Source organism: Aythya ferina (assembly GCF_964211825.1).
Source record: "Aythya ferina genome assembly, chromosome: 3".
Classification (NCBI taxonomy): Eukaryota; Metazoa; Chordata; class Aves; order Anseriformes; family Anatidae; genus Aythya; species Aythya ferina.
This window is the reverse complement of record NC_140298.1, coordinates 111042997-111063181: the sequence shown is the minus strand read 5'-3', so window position 1 is coordinate 111063181 and position 20185 is coordinate 111042997. Positions and strand designations below refer to the sequence as shown.

The 20185-nt window shown below is 34.3% G+C and overlaps 1 long non-coding RNA gene across 1 annotated transcript; it reads left to right on the top strand.

Moving 5' to 3' along the window:
* The first annotated feature begins 4246 nt into the window (after positions 1-4246).
* Positions 4247-14660, top strand: LOC311434666. Its single transcript, XR_014691632.1, has 3 exons — positions 4247-4303; positions 14096-14170; positions 14523-14660. It is a non-coding gene; the product is annotated as an uncharacterized lncRNA (long non-coding RNA).
* Positions 14661-20185: the final 5525 nt, after the last annotated feature.

Genomic DNA, 20185 nt, shown 5'->3' with positions numbered 1-20185 from the left:
ATCCTGAGTGCTGAAATTAGTAGAATCATAGAATCATAGAATGTCTGGAGCTGGAAGGAACCCATAAGGATCATTGAGTCCACCTCCTGGGTCCACAAAGAGCCACACAAAAAATCAGACCCTGTGTCTGAGAACACTGTCCAAATGCTTCTTGAACTCCAGAAGGCTCAGTGTTGTGACCATTTCCCTGGGGAGCCTGTTCCAGTGCTTGACCGCCTTCTTAGTGAAGAACCTTTTCCTGATATCCATCCTGACCCTCCCCTGTTATAGATCCATGGATTCCCTCAGGTCCTGTCACAGTCCCCAGAGAGCAGAGATCCATGCCTTTCCCTCTGCTCCTCCTCATGAGGAAGCTGTAGAATATGATGAGGTCTCCTTTCAGTCTTCTCTTCTCCAGGCTGAACAAACCAAGTGGCTTCATCTGCTCTTCATATGTCTTCCCCTCCAGACCCTTCACCTAGCCCTCTTTAGACTCTTCACAATCTTAGTAGACCTAGATTGCCTGAGTGCTCAACAGCTCTTAAACGAGGAGTATTTTCATTGTAATAGGCAAAGTTGTCATTTGGTTTTAAGACTTGTTTGCCATTCCCTTCTTCAGCTTTTACATTTCAAATGCTTTCTTGCATTTTTCCCCTGAATAGGGCATATGCCAGCTGTGAAAGTTTTGTATTTCCTTGCACTAGATTAGACATCTTTTTGAGTATTCTAATGGGACAGTCATGGCAAGGAGCTAGCTTTATCTGCATACCATAAAAGCTGCTGAGAGCAAATTTAAAGAATAGTCTTAGAAGAAGCTGTGGGATGAAAGGGTCTTTTACCCTGTCTGGGTATCTTATTCAGTCTGATTCTTCAAAGTGTGAGTCTTTAATTTCCAGTCCTGCTGTAAGCCACATGTCATGACCTTGCTAAGTAGGTGGAAATCACAGGGAGACAAATAAGAAAAGGAGCTAAAGAAAGAAGGAGAAGGAAACCACAATTACAGTAACAAGGACAATGGGTAATTCAAAAGCAGAGCTTCTATTAGTTCAATGGATAGGTTTCTTTTCTTTTACTTGAGCGTAGTCAGATTGGTGTACCCTGTATGAACCACCAAACAATTCAAATGCTTCTATTGAGTAATTGAAATATATTCTTATTAAAATTCTTTTATTTCCTTTTTTTTTTTCCCCTTTTTTCCCCATCACTGACTTTTCCACTATATCTATTATTAAATCCTGAGCTCTTAAATACCTCTGTTTTGATACTGTAAAAAGTTTCACATTCTTTTGGGTACTGTAAAGCAGATAACATCTTTCTATAATATTCACATACTATAAAATATTGAAGGATCAATCACCATTTCCTCACCTTTCAGAGATAACATTCTTGGACATTGTGCCAGCTTGCTCAGTAAATGAAATAAATATAGACACAAAGATCTCAGACCTGCTGGTGAATATGCAGACTTTTACCAAACTATGCAATAGGGTTGGAATGGATTTGATTCTGCTGTTCTGAAACAAAAGACAATGTGAATTGCAGAGCTGATCCTAACAACTCTGCCAGATATGCACACAAACAAAGATATTATCCTAACCAAATGATTTCTCTAATAAATATCTCCAAACTGGTATTTTATAGCCATTAGATTTCTGAAATGAAAGAAGAACTGACCATTTAATATAAAATTTTGACTATTTAAAAATATGTAGGGGTCAATGTACAAGTAAAATTATGTCCACTAAAAAAAGAAATGGTTCTCTTGCCGTTATGCTAGTAAAAGGAGAGCATGAACTTCAGAACTGATGCTTTTTAGCATGGTTATTACAGAAGATATCACTGCATTAATTTACACTTTGAGTTACTTGCTCATCTACAGCCATTGTGTGTGACAGGGTAGCAATACTGCAGATTTTGCTTTTCTGTGCCATATTTCTGTTATATTTTATCTACAATAATATCACTTCCCTTAATATATTCCATGTAATTTTTCGCAGGTAGCTCTTTCAAGTGTGAAGTCTACGGGTGAGGTGAAGATGGACAGAGATGTATTCATCGGGACGTCATATTCTTGGGTTAGCAATAGAAAGAAAAAAAAATCACTCCAAATTGTGTTGCTTTAGCTCCAGATGTCCTGGCCCTCACACAAATGTTGTAAGTGATAATCTACCCTCATTTATCTGATGGCAGTTCCATGGCATTAATGACAGGTGGGGTTTATTGGAAAGTCCTGAAGTTTACAGGTGCCTTTAACTAGAAGGCTTGAAGCTATGTGTTTAATGATGCAATTAATGCTGAATAATCTCAGAGTAGGTATAATACCCAGTATTTTCTTTGCCATTAGCTTCCTTTTTTTTTTTTTTTTTTTTTTTTTTTTTTTCCTTTCTTTCCCCCCCCCCCCTACACATGGCTTTGCAATATTGTTTTTTTTCTTTGTTTCCTTTCCACACCCTTAAGCCTAAGCCAAAGAGGAAATTGTTCGTAATGGAGAGAGATTCAGGCTTGTCAGAAATTTGATTGAGACAAAAAAAAAAAAAAGTGAGTATAAATTCTGATGATAACAAACCCTTCAAACTTTTACATAATTAATGTATTTAGATACATAACATTTTATTATCCTCTGCACAAGCAGTATTAAAGTGTTTTTTGTTGTTGTGTTTTTCTTTTTCTTTTTCTTTTTTTTTTTTTTTAATATGTCTATGTAAACCAGAGAAAGTTTAATATTGTTCTTTATAGACCATGATTTACAATCAAATAGAATTGTAATGGAAAGAAATACTCTGTATTCATTAAGAAAAAAATATTTGATTTTCTGTGAACAATGGAAATACACTTCATGTATATGATATACATATACAGGTATATTTGTATTTATTGATATGTAAAATTATTCATGTATGGATGAATAGAGACATATAAGTATTGAAAAAAATTTTTTTTCCTTATATTTTTATAAGATTTTTATGGTAAAAATATCTTTATTCAACCAACTCTTTTTCATTACTAGAAGAATCTGCAAACAGACTCAAATGATTGTGAACAAATTTAGATTACAGTAATGTTAAAAAAAAAAAAAAAACACCTATCCAATTCCCTAGACAAGGGAAAATCTGAAATACTAGAAGGGAGTGAAACAATCACAATATGATCTCTCTCTAATGATCCTGTGTTCTTTTAAAAATCTCAAAGTTATTTAAAAATAGAATTTGTGCAAATGTCCCCAGTATTATTTTTTTTTTTTTAAAGAGACAAAGTGAGATGATGTGACTTGTTTGAAACTGGCCACCAGTTGAGAATGTTCTTCACCTTCCCTGTCTTCATCTGCAGCTTTCATTATTACTTACCATGTTTCCTTGTCAGCGTTGAAGGCAGAGAGGAAAAATAATGTATTTTTTATTTCAGTTTGTAACAGAACTGTTTTTAATGCTTCATTTCTTCAGACACAAGGATTATCCTTTGCTTGAAAGTTCTGAGTCTGTAAAAAATATATATAAATGAATGAACCAAAACAACATTACTTTTCATTATTCTTTGCCCTTTATCGCATACAAAAAGTCTCATAAATAAGTTACAGAGTACAATCCTCATCAACACAGCCTCCAGCACTTCTCATTTGGAGTCTCACTCATCAAAGGGCATTCTACAGTGGTGCTTGGGCTGAGGTCATGGTCCAGGGGAGAAGGGCTTTTCTTCACACAGACAGATGATAAAATTGTTATTTAGCTTTTGATTCACCAAGGAAATACATTAAGTTATATAGTTATTTTCATACTCTGAAAATCTGTCATAAGAAATCTGATCTTTATAGTTGATATTTTTTTCTTGTTGCTGAATAAGATGCTTGTGAAGATGGCAAATGTTGATTTGTACTTTTTCCATGTCTGCATTAGAATAGAATTGAATAGAATAGAACAGAATAACAGGTTCTTACCAGATGTAAATCAGTGTAACTACACCAATATACATCAACTTTCCATAAAGTTATTTAGAGCAGAGCTGTTAGAAAATATCTTTCTTCTCATAAATTTCTGCATGCATACATATATATACATATATATAAACTAGTTATTTATTTCCATTTAGCACACACTGACATTTCTACTTTTGAAAACTTTATAATGGCAATTATATCCAACTGCTACTTGAAATATTTCAGGTGAAATCACCCTATTCATGAATAGAAAAAAAATTAAAAAAAAAAAAAAAAGGGATTGTTTATACTACTTATTGTTCTGGTTATCATTATGTTTCTTTCTTTGTATTTTAGCAGGTTCTAGAAGATGTGTTTATATGGATTCTGAGGCTAGACCCTTTGGCCCTGTTGGTACGTAGCGTTTAACTTTCACTTTTCAGAAGGGGATTTGAACTTGGAAATGTTTGTTTTGTTTTCTTTTTCCTGAAAGACTTATATTACCACAAAAATTGCAGGACAGGATGCAATCACATCCCATAGGAGTCTTCCATGGGGTTGCTGTAAGGAATGTGCATACCATCGAAAAGTGATAGTCTGACATTCAGTCTACACTAGGAAAATGATGTGTTTTATTATTATTATTATTTTTCTAATTTACACTTGACACTTCTGGTTTAGATTCAGTTTTATAATTTACAATTCAGTTTTAATAATTTGGGAAACAATGTGTTTTTTTGATTTTATTGAAGACTCTAAGAACAAAATTACTCAGCAACATTACAGACTAGATGAATTTGTTGTTTTTTTATGATGGCAATGTGTAAAACACTTCTCCTTTTCTAGAAAGAGCATCTCACCACAGCTATTCTTTTTGCACTGCATAAGTTCTTTAGATTTTGGGTCTTTATCTCAATATGTAAGGATGCAGCATCATGCAGCCCACCATACTCTTCTGTACTGATTTTTGATTTGTGCTAATTTCCTATATATTTATCAATATATTTGTAGAATTCCAGCCTAGCTGCTCAGTTAAAACTTTTTCTTCATTTTGTGGTGTTACTAGTTTTGGTCTTCTTGCTTCCCTGGGCTGATGATTTGCATATGCTTTACAGTTTATTTACATATTCCTTGTTCCTTTTGGCGGTGGTGGTGCGGGGCGTTGTTTTGTTTTGTTTAATATAGTGTTAGGGCTCAAATCTCTTTGATGGAATTTATACACAAGCAGAATTAGTTAAAAGCCACCTCTGAATCAAATAATTAGAAATGAATGAGTACACAAGTACCCATGCTCATCTCAGGCTTTCTGAATCAGCAGAATAATTAACCAAGCACCCCAGGCATGCTTGCCTTGAGAAGGAGTGATCTCCAGAAACATAATGCTTCAGTTCTGGGAAGCATGAAGGATGTTTTCCTTAGCTTGAAAAATATATAAATATATTCCCTCTTCACTTTGAATGACACTCAGTTTCTATCTAATTGCTTCTCTTTCTCTTAGATCTTAATCATTTGCATCACACTTTACAAAGAAAAAGATCAAAGATCAGAGGAGAAGATATGAAATAGTTTTCTTAGCTAGCCTATTGTCATGTATAAAGATGAACATAAAATTTGAGGCCTATGGGGGTTTGTCTCCCCCTTAGTACTAGAAATACAAGGACAAGGATGAGACAGGAGGCTGTGGGTTTTATCTGTTTCATGAATAAAAACAGTCTTCAGCCAGCAGAGCACATTTTACAAGTACTATATTGACTAAAGAAACACAGTAACTTAGCAACTATTCTTCTTTGTGTATTATGTTTTTATATCAGGACAGGGAAAAAAAATATATATTTATATATATATATGTGTGCGTATATATATACATGTACGTTATGAAAATAAAATATACAAAAAAAAAAAAAAAGATTTTCCTCCATCATATTTCTGAAATATCATAGTACTATCAGACATTGAACTTCTTATTACTCTAGAGCTAAATCTTCTTTAGCTGACCCTGATTTAATCTGGGAAGTAAGACAACACATTTTTCCTCTTCATCCTTTCCATGGGGCTGTGAAAATGATTGCCAGATAAAATATATGAACAAGTTCATTAGGTTTCAAGATGGGACAGGGCAAGTATCTGGAAAATGAATCACTTAAGAGATGCTAAACTGACAAACCATATGAAGCTTAGGAAATCCTCACAAACAAAAACATAGTTGAAAGCTGGGAGAATATTAGAGAAAACATGAGGCATAATAATAATTAAATATGCTTATCCTGTCCTAATTTATTCCTAGAAATCCCCTAATGAAACCAGAATGTTGCTATAGACCTACCTAGGAGGTATGGTCTTACATATGCCTTTTTTTTTTTTTTTTTTTTTTTTTTTTTTTTTTGCTATTGTGGCCCTAACAATGACTGTTATATTCTGGAAAGAGATAAAAAAAAACAGGTAAAAAGTTTTCAGGAAATAGGGAGGAAAAACAAACAAACCCACATATATTGATTGTAGCCACCTTTGGAATATGGGATATTTATTTAGCAATACTAAACATACATATATATCTATTTATACTGTTCATGGGTTATAATTAAGTAGTAATTAAATTATATAATATACACACACACACATATATATATTTGCCCCTACTTAATATATATATTTACTTATACTAATAATATAATAGTATATACTTAGATGACACACACACATATATATATGTATATGTATATATATATATATATATATATATACTTATATATAAGTCCCTGCTTCAGTCAACTTTGTAAAAATATTTTGGGGAAAAACAAAAAGAAGAAAGCATGAGGCCAGTCATATTTTGATATTTTTCTCATAATTAGTTATGGTGGAATTAATTTTAACTGGGTTCACTTTAGCTATCTAAATCCATTATAAAAGATTCGTTCTAAGAAAAACCCTTAGGACAACTCAGTTAAAAATGTCCTAGAGAGGTAAGGTAATTAATTGAGGAGATTCTGGTTTAGCTTTGAAATATCTTCAGGCTCATATTTATGGAATTCCTTTACTCACTCTTGGTGGACCACTATTTCTGCCTTATTTTTCCCAATTACAACAAATGTTAACAGCAGTATGCCAGAAGGTTCTGAAGCTGATAACCTCAAGAGAATTTTAAGCTCTTCAGAAGATGTCCAGTTATCCTTAGAAGCCTTCCTTTGTGTACCTGTTCAAAAACTGACATTGTCACACTGGTGGCTTCTAGCCAAGAAGTGCAAAATCTTTGCAACACATGGCTTGAAGTTTCTTTGACAGCTGACTCTCTGTCTTTCAAAAGACTAAGACATATGTCTGAGTCAACATTAGATATTTAGGGACAGATTTCCAGATGAAATAAGTTGGCATACTTCCAGTGACCACTATTGAATATACCTCAAATTTTACAGGCAAGTGATGGGAAATGAAGTAACAAAGCAATATGAAAATGCCGTTATTGAACTTTCAGTTTGATATCAAGCCAGTATTTTCTGTAATAAATCAACTTGTAAAAAATCTTCATCGCTAATTGCTCATCATTGAGATTCTTAGTAAAGTAGTATTTGATTTCATTGTTTAATAAAATGAAATTCTAGTAAATAAATGTTTTAGGAATTAACAAGCTTTTAAAAGCAACTAAAAGCCTATGAACAGCTTAAAAACATTTGTTTTATTTAAATGAAAGTCTGAAAACAAGGACTTCATGCTACATAATAACAACAATAATTATAGTCGCTAACACGTGGCAATCAGTATACAGCAAGTGGCATAGAGGAAGCTGCACAGCACTGCCCACACCACCCGTGCTGTCTGTGAACTGTCTGTGCTGTATATGATAGTCATCTCTAGCCAATAGGATAAAATGTAGTCGGTCCATCCTTTCAGAGAAGACAAACAAGGCAATTTTTTCAGTTCAGTATTGTGTAACTCTTCCAGAGTGTTTTCAGCATATCACTGGTTAGAAATATAACCCTCAAGTTGAAATGTTCCCTAGTGCTGTGCCACTCTTCTAGACCGGGGTTCACTTCAATCTGTAGATGGCTGCTTCTAACTTCAAAGCCCGTGGGATAATGCCATTTTGGTGGAAAAATTACAAAATACAATACATTACTATACAATACAGTATAAAATAAAATAATAAAATAAAGCTGTTCTTACAATCATGCTCCCCGCTTTGATACCAAACACAAACAGAAAAAGGATAACTAGAGGACAACACCACAAATTTGGTATGGGATAATTACACCCTGCAATGAATACACAAAGGGATTTTGGAAGTACATGTTGTAGCAGCCATAACATCCACCAAAGAAATTTCAGAGGAGTATTCTTTGTAGAACCACTGAGAAATATAATTCTCAAAAAGGTATTAAATAACATTATTTTGGGATATTTTTCTTAAAGTAAATGAAGGAAAATGTAGGTCATCCTGGATTAAAAAATCACCATTTTGAAGTTCTAATCCCCTCTCTAAGCACTACTCTCAACATAAATTTAGTTAAGACTTTATGAACAGTGTGAAGTGTTTTTAAATGATGAACGAATAATGAAAAATTATCCTGATAACCAAGAAAATAATTTCTGCAAATCATATCATTTACTATAAGAGATTATTTCAGCTTTCTACAATACAGCACACCGTAGGTGTCAGTGTGATTTTGTAAGTCACCTGTATAATGACTGAACCTTACAAATGATAATAAGAGATTCATATATGCATCCCATAGGTGTATAATGTAATGAAAAGTATATTCATTAATTTCAACACTTCCCTCAGACACATGTAGAGTTTCTGGTGAAAGTAGAAGAGAAAAACTTTTTTTTTCTTTTTTCTTTTTTTTTTTTTTCTTTTTTTTTTTCTTTTTTTTTTTTCTCACTTATGAGATTTTGATCAGGGTACTGAAGTAACCAATTGAAGGCTTGGCTGGCTTGCCTCCATTGAGGGTTCAAGGATCTAGGGAAGATGTCATTAATAACAGCATGAAACAGCTACAACCGGAGGCTTATGCTGTCCAAGTACTGGTCTGCAATGTGGGACAATGCCAAAGCAGGGATGTTGACTGACTGTCATAATGATGAACAAATCTTGAGCATGACTTTCTTGTCTTGATTTTCCTTGTTTTGAAATTTAGAAGGTCATGTTTCATCTCAGGGAAGAATGAGTCTGTTCTGAAACCACAGCTCTTTTTGCAGGGAAGGATAATTAATTCCTTTATAGTTGAAATATGTAGAATGGTTCCATCTAGGTGGCATCTTTGTGGATTTCTATGAAGACAATTTGAGTGGATGTATTTAGAACAGGTAAAGTATTTACGTGTTTCTTCTTTGTTGTTAATTTAAGTAAGAATTGAGGCTTCTTTGGGATGCAGCTTCCAGTTAATTTTAGCACTCAGTTGATTCAAGCACCTTCTAACTTCAAGAAAAACAATCACTATGGAATAGAGATCCTATCAATCATAGCAAGGTTTGCATGCTTATTTAGCTAGCTTGTAATTAAAGGCAGCTAAAAATATCATGCATGAATGGCAAGTTTCTACTTTTTTATTTAGCTCATCTCTTTCAGAGAGAAGACACAAGTCCCATCAATCACACAGTTGGTAACTGAAGTCATTATCACTAAAATTAAGGCAATTATATACAAATGAATATTAATGAATCTTCCAGTCAAAATCTGGGTCAGTTTCCACAAATTTTAATAAAAATATAGAAAACTCCTCTTTCCTGTTTAATCTTTTGTCAGATAATCAGTACCAAATAGGCCACACCTTCTGTATTAAGCTAACATCACGGATCTAGATTTTAATGAAATTAATAACAGTATTTTTCCATCATGGTGCAAAGTGATGTGTTAATTAACATTGTTCTCACAAAAAGTGACACAATGTTACACTAACTTAACTTTGAAGTTGTCATTTCCAGTTGCCATTAGCTCTATTATAAGAAGAAAAGAGATTGTCAGTGCATTGTGCATAACCAGATGAGCGAACCAGGACTGCATTGTTTCAAAGTCTAAAAGAATTGTATGATCTGAACTCTCACAGGTCAGTGTCTGTCTCCCCTGAAGGAAAGACCATCAGATAGTTTGGCCCTAACACTCCTTTGCTATTACGCTCTGTCTTAGCAATAAACAGAAGTATATATTTCAGGGAAACAAGAATTTCATACCTACAAAAAAATTCATGGATCACATTAAACCTTCAAATTAGAAAAACCAGCAGAAAAGCCATCCACCTTCATTGTGTAGAGCACAAAAAGGAGATGGATTTGAGAGTTGTTGTTGTTGTTGTTGTTGTTTTTTTGTTTTTTTTTTTTTTTCATGCTGGTTAAAGTACAAGAGTTATCTATCTTGCATCTAACATTACCATGTCTAAAATGATTTCAATTGATCAAATAAATCCCATGGACTGGGAAAAAATGCACTGATTGTAAGTTTCTGAAGTCCCAAAAACAATTGCAAGTGACCTGTGTGTGTTTATACATTGTGAAAACACTAACTGGGCAAATACTTTCTTTCATTTAACCTGATAACAAAATAAATTGAGGTAGATGTTTTATTTTAGAGTAATTAATTGTCTTATTCAGTGAAAGATGTGCTTTTTATAAATAGCAACTGTTCATATACACAAGTATTCCCAGCTCATATTTTTTTTCCCTCTAATGGAAACAGAACTTGAAGGAAATTTTTATTTTAAGGAAAATATGTCCTTATAAATATTGCATATGACTCACTTTCAAGCAAATAAGAAAGAAACAGATAAGAAACTCGAGGGATAGCAATTATATCAGAATAAGTCTGAGGTTCTAGTTTCAAAATTATTTATTTTGGTATCAGTGGTTGATTGTGCATCCCCTAAACCTCACTGATTATCATTGTCTAATCCCACTCACTTAGATGAAATCAGTGAAGTCACTCATCGGTCACTCTGTGAACAACATAAGGGAAGATAATTTGGGTTAAAAACCCCGTACCTTTATGATGTCATTGGAGGTTTTTGGTGTTAAGAGTCATGTTTTTTAATGTATGGCAGATTCTGAGGGATCAACATTTTTTTCCAATCATGATTCAGAGTTAAAAAGTCCTGAAAAATCCAGCTAATATCACTTAATCTCAATAAAAATGTTACTATCATTCATTTTGATAACATATGTATATATATTTTTAACATTTAGTTTTTAAAATTCTTCACCTGTTATACTACAAAATAAATCTCATAAATGAAATTTTAAAAGCCTTCCATTCTAAATCTCAGAAGGAAAATGCAGGCAGTTCCAAAATGAGTACTTTGATTATTTATTTATTTTTAATTGGAGAGTTGTTAAAGCTGACATTTACATATAAACGATTTTAGTTCTGACATGCTATATTTCCATCCACCTCTAAGTTGTATGTTCTTATGTTTTATAAAACTAGTATGTGTTTGTGATCACATTTACTTCTGAGAAGTATTCTCACATCTAATGAATTGTTGGTTTGACCAGTTGAAAACAAAACAGGGCTTCACTTCCCAAGGAACATTTTGTTTGCTGTTGGAAAAGGTCAGGGACACAGAGAATTACTAGAACCCATTGTCATGTGGCTACTTGTAACTCTTTGATGATTTCCTGTGTGTTTGGTCTCCGTGTCTCCTGGTCTTCAGCTCATATTTCCATTATAGCAGTATTGGTAATGACTATTGGGAGTGACATCCTGAACTACTGAATTGAAGTTCTGTTAAAGTCAACAGCTACATGAGATAATCTTTTTAGAAAGAATTTTTCTTGATCTTAAACTTTTTTGTTTTGCTACTATATTTTTAGAAATATTCTAGTTTTGAACCTGCATTTGTTCATAACCGACTTCCACCCAATTTTTTCTGTTTATTTAAAAATTTCTTTCCAGTAGGTGTTTCTGTCTCCATTTTTTTGAAAGAAAACACATAGTTTTTCAGACTCCACCTCAATAAGCTATATAAAATAAGTTATTTTACTTTTTATTTTTATGGTCCCCTACACACTCTTTAAAATCCTAGAGGAGCATCAGTGCAGTTTCAGGCCTATTTCATCCTTCTTATGCACACACTGGTAAGTCTTCACAGGTGTTGTCTCAGCAGTGTCTTGTGCAAACATGAATGCTCGAAATACCCCTCCACATGTAACATAGATCACTTGCTCTTTCCAAGGATACGCGACATTAATGACTTGCATTCACTTTGTCCACCTGAGAGTCTTTCCTCTTCCCTGGCGTATCTAAAGACAAATTCCCAAAGAAGGGCAAGGGTTATTTTTCTTTTAGCTACCCAAAAGACTTTGCACTTTGTGCTTTTACTCTGTTTCTGTTCCTACTATTGCATTTGTCTTAGCTTCCAGATTCTTTTAAATGGTATTTTGAGCATCTAATACATCTCCTCTGCAGCATCTCCTAGTTGTCTGACAATCCTAACAGTCACAAATCTGCTTCTCCTTTCGTGGCAAATTCAAAAATGCTATAGTAATAATTAAAAATATATTGTCCAGACCATTTATGTGAACCTCACTGGAATACTTTATGGTATTTTAATCTTTTGGTACTGTTGAATTTTAGACCCCAGAACTAGATATTGTATTACAGTGGCAAGCCTACCTATTCTCTATATAGAAGCAAGATCCCCACTGTTCTTTTACTGGAAGTTTCCCTTGATATGCCTCAACTCCATATTAGTCCTTTTGCTTTCTCCCCTGCCTCTCAACCTCACACGTCCTGCCCTTAACTGGCTTTTGTTCCTTCAGTGATGAGGAAGAGATGCTATAGTGGGACAAGACTATTGTATGAACCACCTGTTGGAAGCCTGTGATAGTGCAGTTCCACAGTATTATTTCTCAACTATCGCAGCAGAGGGAGGCACGAGCAGCCTATGTGAATTCTTTCTATGCTTTCCCTTGCAGTGTTCTCCTCTTTGGTTCAATTTCAGTGGTATGCATAGAGATCCCTCTACACGTTTTGTCAATCAGATAAAACACTTTTGGATTCTGCTAGATGCTGCTAGATGAAAGGTACTAGACAAACAAGTCATTATCATTAGCTCCTACAGCTCTCAACTACAGCTAAGAACCAAGAAACTAAACCAAGCTGTTAGGGACCATCTTAGTATTGATAAAAGAAAATAGTTGACATTTGCTGCTGGCAGTTTTACTTAGAGATATGTGTCTGCTAGTCTGAGAAAGATATCATCAGCTGTGTGAAGTCTGAGAGATCTCTGAGGAAGCAGAAAGAAGAAAGGCCTGTAAAGGACTGAGGTATTTTTCCTTCGTGCTCAGAAAGAGAGTGAGCTTCTGAAACACTAAAGTAACTAATGGGACTTACTGGCTGACACTGGTAAAGGAACTGCAGAAAAATTTGATCTTCCCTGTTATGAGTCACGACCTTGAATGTTACAGCTTCTGCATGAGCAATAGCATAGTTGTAAATAGAAGTGTTTCAGATGCAACACAGGCATTGAATTCAGCATAGAGAGGGACACATATGGGAATGCATAAGAAATGACCTGATTTGTCCATGTGGTGTTTCTTTTGAGAACACTGGTTATGAGCCACAGGTGAAATTGTCTTTCATTGTTTAAAATTATACGTTAGATACAGCATGAGATACATAAATGAAAATTGTTAGTGTTACACATGCAGAAGAGAAAATATATAATTAAAAAAATATTTGGAGAAAGAAGAAAATACTAAATATCTACTGTGTATCTGTGTAAGAAAGTTACCTACTCATGCTCTGTATTTTCCTAATGTTCCATTGCCCATAATTTCAATTGCTGAAAAAATTCTCATAGTTTCACTTCAAAACTCTCAAGAGAGTTTAGATGAACCTCCATCAACACTGCCTGGATTTTGGGATGACTCCACAGGAGCCCAAGGAGGCTCCTTGGGTTTTTGAGGGCAGGTGTGTCTCCAAATTCTGCCTACATACCAGTCAGCTTGTGCCACACATTGTTTTCTGAGTTTTGGTGGTCTCTTTAATATAGACGGTAATTCTGCATCCTTTACCACAGTCCGTGAAGTCTTCTGGATTAAACATTATGCACCTTTCAGATATTCTTCCTGATTAAATGTCAAAGATGATATAGTAATTAAAGAAAGGAGGATTTGACCTCAGTCCTGCTCTCAAATATTGCCTGTTCCAAAAGTACCCACTCCCTGTACAATAAGGGTTTTTGTTTTGTTTTGTTTGGGTTGTTTCTGTCTGTCTAGGACAGCAAAGACAGTTGGAGTAGATGACCTTCTGGAGAGCTCCATTTCCATTTTTACATACAGAAAACTTCAGAGGTGAGCCTAAAGCAAGTTTTATCTGGACTGACTCCTTTATTTTTTGCTTATTTTGAGGATCTGGGTAGCCACACTGAGCCCAAATATCATTGTGAATTGGAGCAATAATCTTTGTATCACAGGGGCCCCCAACAATCATGGGAGTACTCACATATGTAAAGACAAATGTAATGGTTTTCAGTATAAAAATCATGTTGTAGAAATCATTGCTGTTTGAAATACCAAAAGAATATATAGCCCTCATTGCCTTTTCAGTAAAATGCACAATTAAATAAAAACGTAAGAATTTGGATACCTCATTTTTTCTCATCAGCTTCTGTTAAAGATCCATCTTTTCTGTTAAAACATGCAGATGTAACACTCATGAAATGAGCTCTATATAGGGACAGATGGAACTAAATAGTGTCTACAGCTTTGAAGAAATACTACAGTGAAGCAATATCTCATTACAACACCTTTGCAAGTATCTGGTAGTTTGCTCAAGAACAAAATGGATATTTATATTCATTGTACTTTAAAAATCATATTAAAAAAGATTCTTAATGAAAGACAGTCTGTGACCTTTTAGCTGTTTCACTGCTATTGTGGGAACATTTTTGTCATTTCATTGTAATAATTATGTTATCAACTTTTACTGTTTTTTTTTTTTTTTAATTGACAGTAAGTATGATTAGGAATACAATAGCACCACCTGAGGCACAGTTGCTGCTTAGATGGCTTGCCAGTTCATAAATAAAGGGTCAAATTTAGCCTTGCTGTGAATGAGCATACTTTAATTATCTGTTATTTATTATAAGTTAAGTTCTGACAATATGCTCCATACTAATAATAATAAAAAAAAAAAAAAAAAATCAGTCCCACCAAGGATTCGCAATCCAAGAAGCTATTTATGCAATTCTAATTTATGTTCTGTTTAAAGCATGCAACCAAATAATTTAATTCTTTCAAAATTACAGCTGAAGAAGGCTAAAAGTCTGTTCTTACTTTCATATATAAGTATCTCAGTACAACCCCCCTGAATTTCAAACATGCTGAACACCTATGGTGGCTATCTGAAAACAGTAAAGGTGCTGAGTGCCAATGTATTGCCAAAATGGCTAGTAAGTAAGAGATTTATCACAGAAGCAGGTCTGATAGTGAGAGCTGTCTGTTCCACTTTGAATGTAGAGCCAAAGTGTTAAGTCAGAGTACAAACAATTTAGCTAAGTGGGTCAGATTCATTACACTTGTAATATCAGGTTGTTCTGCCTAGGACACTACTCCTTCAGTTTCAGCTGTGCAAGCTTAGCTAAGGAGTTGATTGAGTACATAAGGTAAAAACCTCTGAGGTCAAATGAGAGATCAGCCCATTTTGGCTGCTGCACTTTCTGTCTTAAATGAGCATCCTGTTGTTTTGCAGGCTACCTCTTGGGCATTAGTCCTGATACATAATAGGGACATGCAGAACAAGCATGGTATGCCAAGACCTGAGGGCTTGTGTGACCTAGTAAAGGTTTTTGACCATTAATGTTTTCAGGGAAAATTAAAAAAATATATATTATGTGTTTTTATATGTAAATATGTGTTTTTATATGTAAAAACACATTTAATATAAAATCCCTACTAAATATACAGAATAATCCCTATTTCAGAGATAGGAAAATAAGATTTGTGCCTGCTAAGTTCTGTGTGAAAACCAATGATGAAATAGGTCATAGACTTCAGAAATATACACTGCAGGTCAGTATTTGAGTTGGGGTTTAAATTGGTGTGCAATTTGTTTTAAATAAACATTAAAACTATAGGCGAATAAACATTAAACAATGATTAAGTTATGCTTTTTTCAGATATAAGATATTACCAAAACAATATTTGTTTGGTTTAGGATTTTTTATGATTTTTTTTTAATTATTTTTTTATGATTTTTTTTTCTTTTTTCTTTTTTTTCTGTTTACTGTTGTCCTTTGGATACCTCCTTATTGTTGGTTGTCTCTTTGGATACCACCAAATATTATATCTTGTTAAATTGAACTATATGCTTAAACAGACCCTAACACTTCACTAAATAAAAGAGGAATGAATAGTTCTCAAATTGCAGATCTACTGTAATTTTGGTTCCCATGAACAGCAAAGAATCATGGAAGAGAAATGTTATTCTGGATGCCAACGAGTTCTCCAGTTAAAATAATATTCTAATGAAACATTTTTAAATGAAATTTCTCCTACAGATTCATTCATCTGATTTTTACTGTATATGCAAGTGAAAAACAAAACCAACCAAACAAGGAACAAACAAACAAGCAAACCAAGCAGATTATGATAAAGCCAGTTGTTATTTTGTTATGTCTGTATTGAATTCTGATGCAACACTTGCAGTTACGCAATGGTCAACACAGTCAAAATCCTTTCCTTTGTCTGATCGTTATGTTACAACAGAAAAACAGTCACTGATGTTCTTTTTCCTCATCAACTTTTATGTTATTATAAATACTAATCACAGAAAAAGACACCCTATACCACTTTGCTGAGAATCTGTGAAAAGTCATGGTGACCAAGTTCACAGTTCTATCCTTCCGTTCGTCCCTCCCTCCTTTCCTTCCTCCCCCCAATCCTTCCTTCCTTACTTCCTTCCTTGATTCTTTTTGATCCCACTGAATCCCCCATCTTGGTCTGCGTAAACAACCTTAAAGTAAGCATGAAATTTCAAAGGATAATTTTAAGCTGATGCTATATCTCTCTATGGTGAGATATATATGGAGAAAAATATAACGTCTAGGTTATACAGAAACACTATACTACATTGGTGATGGTTGGTGATCTTAAGCTCTCAACTGAGCACAGAACTTAACTGTAGCCTGTATAAATCTATGGTGCATCTATATCTTGCACAATATGATCTGTTCAAGTATGACTATCTGAAACAAGACATAGAAAAGTTCAGAGACGTGAAAGAAAGATTATCAGAAATATGTAACAGCTTTCATAAAAGGAGGCAATCAATAGACTGAGAAGTCCTCAGTATGCTAGGAATGTGAGAAAGATATTAATCATTGTGACATGCTGAATAGCAGTAGGACAATTATTCACTATTTGATACAACGAAAGAACTAAGGACAACCCAATTTATTATTAGGTAGAGAGTTTAAAGCAAACAAAGGTAAGTGCTTCTCACACAGTGCATCATTCAGCTCTGGAATCCATTGTCATTGTTTGCTTTAGGAACAAAAGCATAAATGAGTTTTAAAAGGTCAGACAGTTTCATTGGGAATTGATCTGGCAGTGGTGGTAAAACATTGTTCAGATGCAATCTCTGTCCCAAACTACCAAGAGAAGCTTGTAGGCAGTATGTGAAAAGAAGGATTTATCTTAAATATATGTGGTTCTTTTTTATTGTTCAATCAGCCTCTCTCCCTGAGGTATTCCCAAAGATGGAAAAGTGGGTTGGGTAGATATTTATTCTAACTCACTAAGGGTTATTTCATGTTGTCTGTTATTTTGCTGGTACAATAGTTATTATCATTCCCAGCTGTCCTGTTTTATTAGAGAAATACACATCTTGTTGAAAGGCAGCTACCTAAACTGAAGTTTGGTAAATTGGAAATGACAATATTGATAACATGGAATGTTTCAAAAAAGTAGCCCAACTGGAAGGCACCTTCCACCTGTAGAAGTCTTCACTTCTGCCAGACGTTTAGGCTAGCAAAGAAGACAGAGTAAAAAGCAGAAGGGAAGGAGAAAGACTCTAGATAAATAGGTTAGATTAGTCTAGTTAAGGATTGGCTGGGAATTAATAATCTTTAATTAGGTAATAGAGAAGATACAGGCAGAGACCAAATTAAAGACACAAGAGGAAGACAGATAGGGACTGTGTGAGAATCCAAGTTCCATTAGGCTCTGTAAGGGTTTAAAGTGGTGTATGAAAAAGCAAAGACCAGTTCAAACAGAAACACAGAGAGCTTGTATTCAAGCCATAACATTTACTCATTGAAGGAGTAGTGCTAACTGCTCTTTTTTGAGGAGCTTTATTCAAGGCTTGTATTAATAACAAAAGTTCCATGTCAAGGTTATATAGTAATTTTGTGAATATTTTTGAACAAGTTTGCCTTAAAACAAATTATTCTTCTGACTCTTGTCAACATACTAGCAAACAGTTGCCTTCTGAGGCAGAACTGATCACTGAATAAAACCATCTGACATACTCCAAGATGCTGAGGAATTTGTTCAGGCACTATGTCAGTTCATAACAAAATCCATATTTTTAATGACATTTTTCTGGTCCTGAGGCTAACTGGCTAATCTATTTTCTCTTGGCCTCAGAAACAGAGGTCTCTGACCTATAATAAACTCTGGATTATGGCTGGGATATCTCTGTAAAAGTGCTAAACAGATGAGGCCAAAGTTTGTCAACAGCTGTTACAAGAATCTAAATGAATAGTCAAATTGCAGCAACACTTATTTCACTAGTATACATATAGAGAAGACTTTTTTTATTCAGATTTGTACATCAACTGCTAGTTCTATTCTTTACAAACATATGATAAAAAGACCTAGTACCCTAGTAGAGGAGGAAATATAAAAGGAGTAAAGGAAATTGTTTTTGTCTTTCTGTTGCTTGCCCTTTGTCGCCCTCCCTGTTCTGTGAGAAGGTGGACAGATGAGGTGGGATTGTGTCTGGAGTAAAACACCTACACTTAAGTGTTTGCTTGTGTACTAAATGCCAAAATTCTCATTCCGGTCCTTGAACAGGGCCTGGATGACTATATATAGATGCCTAATATCATATGAAATGCCCAAGATTAGTGGTCTCCAAAATGGACTACACAAGCCAATCCACTGGAAAGAAAATATTTCTGTACCATTAATAAATAAATAAATGATAGTTTATATTTCTCTCTCTCTCTCTTTTTTTTTTTTTTTTTTGGTATGTTTTCTAATGTACATATTAGCCCAGTAGTATGATATATATGTACATATTTATATTTGTATTTATATTTATATTGGGGGTACATGTTCAAAATATTTTACTGACGGGGTGCACAATCGAAAAAGTTTGGAAACTGTCATCCTAGAATAACTGAGTTACCTGCACAAGGATGATAGATATGATGGTGACTTACAGGAAATTCATAGGCAATGGGAGAGGCAGTAGAAAGACAGGCTGGGTGGACAGATGCCTAAGATGATGCTTATCGTGTAGACTTCTGGTGTCATTTGAGACAACCAAGGGTCTTAAAACATCTGTGTCAGAATAACAAGTTTATGATAACTGAGATTTACCTTCAAAAGTACAGCTCTTTTTATATTTAGTGGGACTGGTCATATGACATAACTGATATTATGTCATATGACATAACTGATAACTGTATCGTAACCATAATTCATTTGACTAGTTTGAGGACCATCCAGATGTACTTTGGCCAACTAACCTAGGAAAGATCAGGCTACCGTACATCTGATGGATGACGAATTGTGTGGTTTAACAGACTACCGTATCTGCCACCAAGTGGAAACATCTCAGTAACAACACCTGTTGAGGAAGAAGCAAAGTAAACATATGTTAGGTAGATGGTGAACAGGAAATTAGGAATTAGGAAACGCCCTTCAATTCCAAATAACTATTTTTATGCTCTGTAAAAAAAAAAAAAAAAAAAAAAAAAAAAAAAAAAAAAAAAAAAAAAAAAAAAGGTGAAAATAAACCTTCTATTACCTTTCAGTGACTATGTCATCTTAATTGAGGGGGAAAAAATATCTTAGTTTACATGAAACCTCTGTGTACAGGTGTACAGATCTTCAGCTTCTTTTTAAACTGCTTGTAGTGAGGTCCATTACAGTGTATTTCAACCAACTGAAACAGAAAGATAGTTGCCTACATTACAAGGATTGTGAAACAAAATCAAATTAAATTAAGCTCTGAGTCTGAAAGGAGAGTTGCCAGATGTCACCCTATTCCTAGATACTACAGGTTGTAGTAGTTAACTACCTTTTTAGTGTATTCTATTTTTCAGTGCATTATACTTACCACATGATAAGTATTGC